The sequence below is a fragment of the Mus caroli genome, chromosome 14 (genome assembly GCF_900094665.2).
Source record: "Mus caroli chromosome 14, CAROLI_EIJ_v1.1, whole genome shotgun sequence".
Taxonomy (NCBI): Eukaryota; Metazoa; Chordata; class Mammalia; order Rodentia; family Muridae; genus Mus; species Mus caroli.
Genome location: NC_034583.1, coordinates 11,248,546 through 11,253,738, shown reverse-complemented (window position 1 = coordinate 11,253,738; position 5,193 = coordinate 11,248,546). Strand labels below are relative to the sequence as shown.

The 5,193-nt window shown below is 39.1% G+C and overlaps 1 pseudogene; it reads right to left on the bottom strand.

Annotated features, from left to right (window-relative positions):
* Window positions 1-3,985: 3,985 nt before the first annotated feature.
* LOC115029275 lies at window positions 3,986-4,138 on the bottom strand (annotated as a pseudogene).
* Window positions 4,139-5,193: the final 1,055 nt, after the last annotated feature.

Sequence of the window (5,193 nt, the reverse complement as noted above, 5' to 3'; positions counted from 1 at the left end):
GGCCTCAACAGGCAAAAGAAGATTGAAATATTACCATGTATCCTATCAGATCACCATGGACTAAGGCTGGTCTTAAATACCAACAAAAACAACAGAAAGCACACATACACATGGAAGCTGAACAACACTCTACTCAATGATAACTTGGTCAAGGAAGAAATAAAGAAAGAAATTAAAGATTAGAATTTAATGAAAATGAAGGCACAACATACCCAAACTTATGGGACACAATGAAAGCAGTCCTAAGAGGAAAACTCATAGCTCCGAGTTCCTCCAAAAAGAAACTGAAGGGAGCATACACTAGCAGCTTGACAGCACACCTTGAAGCCCTAGAACTAAAGGAAGCAAATTCACCCAAGAGGAGTAGATGGCAGGAAATAATCCAACTCAGGGCTGAAATCAACCAAATAGAAACAAAAAGAACTATACAAAGAATCAACAAAACCAGGAGCTGGTTTTTGCAAAAATCAACAAGATAAACCATTAGCCAGACTAACCAGAGGCACAGAGATGTATCTAAATTAATAAAATTTGGAAATGAAAAGGGAGACATAACAATGAAATATATCTTGAAATAATTATTTTGTTTGTTGGATATTAACAGTTGAAAATATTAAAATCATGTTTTACAAACTTCATGGAAATATTACTGATAATTTTTCTCACTGTGCTTAAAATTAGCATTTTCTTAATGTTTAACTTTAAAGAATTTTTGCTATTTTGAAGTTTTTAAAATATACATACTGGTAAAATAATTTCTCTCCTAGAAACACTGATAATCTTTTTTAAGTAAACTAATTGTTAGACAATGTACACAGCTATATAATGTACTTTAAATACTCTCTATGTTGGGTGGTATCATATAAGGGCTTTTGAATATATTTCTCAATGATTCATTTTTAATATTTTATGCTCTTTTACTATGTTTAACTCCCAAAGATTATTTTGTATGTTTTGTAGCATTTTAGAATTCAACATTAGATATAGGATCCTCAGTTATAGATAGTATTAAATATTCATTAATGATATTTTTAGGGTATGAAAGGATATGAATATAAATGTTGATCAAATTTTTATGTACTATTTGACTCTCAAAATACTCAATATTATTAATATGTTTGATGCTAAAATGCATTTAAATAATAAAAAATTTAAGAAAGAAAAAAAGAATTTTTTTCTTATGTGGAAACCAAAAAAGTTGACCTGCAGGACAGGAGAGACGAATTCGAGGTTAAGAGCCCATACTTTCCCTGACAAAGAAACAGTTTAATTCTCAGCATTCACATAAGGTGACTCATCACTACATGACCCTCCAGTACCAACCAGGGCAACCTATGGCTTCTGCAGGCACCTGCACTCATGTGCACATACCCCCTACATACACACACACACACACACACACACACACACACACAATGTATAATTAAAATTAATAAAAAATGAATACAGTTTTAGAAGTTGAGCTGAAAGTAGAACAGGAGTTGCTTGAGATTTGGATAGGAAAAGGTTGGAGAAGGCAGTAAGCTTACACAGTACAGGTCAGGATGTGTATGGAAATAGCACCCAGGATCCCAACACAAGTACAGTTAACATTGCTATTAAAAATTACCTAGGAAAAAGGAATTCAAAAGCCTAAGATACAACTGGTATTGTATACATGTGTCTTCTCATGTCATTTTACAACATGTTATTTGTAAGTACCCTGGTGATGAGATGGCTCAACAGGTAAGGATACTTGTCTCCAAGCCTGATGACCCAAACTCATCCCTGGAGCACCGATTTCTATAGCTGACCTTTGACATTCATATAAATAAATAAATAAATAAATAAATAAATAAATAAATAAATAATTTTAATGTGATGACTCCTAGTTTAACTTGGATTCTGGTTGTCCTTGTATTAGTAAGGGCTCTCTGGAGGAACAGAACGAAAAAGATGATTATTAGTTTGCCTTACAGAATACAGCTGTTACACTCCAACAATGACTGTTCCCAGTACGATATGGCTGCTCACATTGGAAGCCCAAAGAAGCTGGTTCCAGTATCTGCAAAGAAACCAGCAGCAACAACACAGGGTAGATGACTTCCGCAGTGGGAGGAAGGCCAAGCCACCAAACATCAACAGGGCTCCTTCTTTCATATCCTTATGTCCAGCCTGTCAACAGAAGGCAGTGACTACATTTAGGGTGGGGGTCTTCTCATATTAATTAAGACAATGAAGACAATCCCCCATATGTGCCAATGGGACAACCAGCATAGGAAATCCCTCACTAACTCTCTTTTCCCAGGTAGGTCTAGGTTGTGTCAAGATAATTAAAGCTGGGCAAAGTCTCATTCGCCACTTGGGAACATTCTGCACAGAGAGGAACAGAGAATGGGAATAGCAGCAGACACCTGTCATCCCAACTCTTGGAAGGAAAAAGATCAGAAACACAAAGCTGTCATGTGGTACAAGGCCAGTACAGACCACATAAGACCCTGCCTCAGATAGATGAAATAATAATAATAATAATAGGATAAATTATTACAACACTAGTTAATTACCATGTTGTACAAGGAGCAACAAGTCTCTTACATTATGAAAGAGATGAGTGATTGCTTGTAATGTGGGCTGGCAGTTTCCAGGAAGAAAGCACAGTTAGAACTGCCTGCTCCTCTGACACTCTATCATCTCAGCGCTCAAGATGTATATATTTTTGACAGCCTTTAAAATATTGAGAAACATATCATGGAAAAAGAGTATATAATACATACACACACTTCTTAATATTAATAATAAAACAAGCACAAAGCATTTTATAAAAGAAATTGCAGTATAAAGGCTCAGTATCACTGGGTATGAAATATTTGACATTTTATTATGGAAATGCCAACAAACAAATTATCCTGTTCGTTTTTTTATTACTATAGTTCTCTATTTCCCCATACAATGCTGTGTAAACATTTTATCAAAAATGTTAAAGAAATCCCACTGTTAACACACTAGTAATTTGACTGCAGATATAACAGCCTTGGGTGACCAAGTATTTATACTGGTTGCTGTACTCAGCAAGGAATGAGAACATCTAGAGCGTGACTGTGAAGAAGTATGGAGCAAGTGTGAAAGGCTACACAGATACGAGCACTGGCTCCTGTTCCAGAGGGCCTGAGTTTGGATCTTACCACTCATGTTGGGAGCTCACAGCTGGCTATATTTACAGGCTTCTTTATGCACCTGAACATATGTGACATACACACAGAGAGGCCATACACATAAAAACATTTTTAAATCTTTAAAAAGATTAGCTAAGTGGTGGTGGCACACACCTTTAATCGGAGCGCTGGGGAGCCTAGTCTACAAAATGAGCTCCAAGACAGCGAGGGCTACCTGGTTCTAGGGCTTGAGGCCTATTTGGAAGAAAATTGCCTGTAGTATGCCCACTCTCAAACTGAAGCCTTGGACTTGAGTCTGGAGCACATGAAGCAAGAAGGGATGGTTTGGGTCATGGTGGAATCTGACCCAGAACCATCTCTCTATACATCTGCAATGTAAGAAGGAGAGTGTAGACAGGTCACATGGGCCAGAGGCCTGACCTTCTGTTTAGTCATGGAAGAACTCTCATACCTTCTTGTGCCTTCGTTTCTTCACCTGTGACAAAAGCAGTGTAATGTTATGACAGAATGGCTTAGCATGGGAAGTCCCTAGAATAGAAGCAGCCATAGTACATGAGACCTTGCTGGGCTAACAGTAGGACCCTCCAGAAGCCTGGGAGACACAGCCTGCCAACTCCCCTGACTGTCTCCTCTCCAGTATCCACTCTACTGCCACTGGCTTGCCTACCAGTTATACTGGCTGTTCCTGTTCCCACAACCTTCAGGGCTTCATGGCAGGTCATCTCCTCAAATCCCCAGTACGCTCCCAGCCCCTCCCAGCACCAATCTACAAATGTAATTTCTTTAATGTGTTTACCACCATTTGAAGTTTTTATTAAATTGCATTTTTGGGGGGAAAGCACAAAGTCTCTCACTACCAAATGTGGCTAAGTTTCCCCCATTTGGGGATAGACTGGAGGTGTCAGCACATCCAGAGTGCAAAGGATAACCCTCACCCTGGGAAAACTATCTTCATGGTCAGGGGATCTCCTCTGACAGGTGAGTATTGAAATATACATATACATACACACATCATTTTTTGAGGCAAAGTCTCCTCTGTGTAAGCCAGCCTGGACTTGAATCTACAATCCTCCTCCCTCAGAATCCCAAATACTGGATGTGATGGTTTGTATATGCTTGGTCCAGGGAGTGGCACTATTAGAAGGTGTAGTTCTGTTGGAGTAGGTGTGTCACTGTGAGTGAGAGCTATAAGACCCTCATTCTAGTTGCCTGTATTCTAGGAAGCCAGTAATCTGCTAACATCCTTCAGATGAAGATGTAGAACTCTCAGCTCCTCCTGCACCATGCCTGCCTGGATGCAATCATACTCCTGCCTTGATGATACTGGACTGAATCTCTGAACCTGTAAGCCAGCCCCAACTAAATATTGTCCTTATAAGAATTGCCTTGGTCATGGTGTCTGTTCACACCAGCAAAATTCTAAGACCCTGGCTTTACCAGCCTGAACCACCATGCCTGCCTGTCACCTTTTGAAATTATTACATTATTACTTATTATAGGTCTCTGTAACCACTTCATTCCAGTTTGCCCAGGACTTATGAAGTTTTTGTTCTGAAAGGCTCAGAATAACTTGAGTATTCAGAACAACTTCTAAGGAAGCTGTCTAGGGCTGGGATGTAGCTCAGTGGTTGTGATGTCTACTTTTATGTAAAGTTGACACAAACTATAGTCATCTGAGAGGAAGGAAAATGCCTCCATAAAACAGGGCTGTGGGCCAGTGATATAAATCCCCAACCTGTCCCTGAACCAAGTCTATCCTTTGATTGGCTAACAGAATGCCAGATGCCAAATGCGTATTAAATTCTCCTTGTATTCCCAATGCTACTGCAGTTTTCTCAACAATTTGATTAAGTCTCAGCCGTTTGTACTTGATTGGCCATGGCCACCGCAGCTGTAGTAGCTGCAGCAGCAGACACCACAATAGTTGAGATAATAGCTGCTGAAATTCCAAAATCCCTTTTTGTTCTAAACTAATTAAATATGGGGAATCTATTGGGATCAGTTTCTACTGGGATAGGCACAAAGGTGGGAATTTTTACCA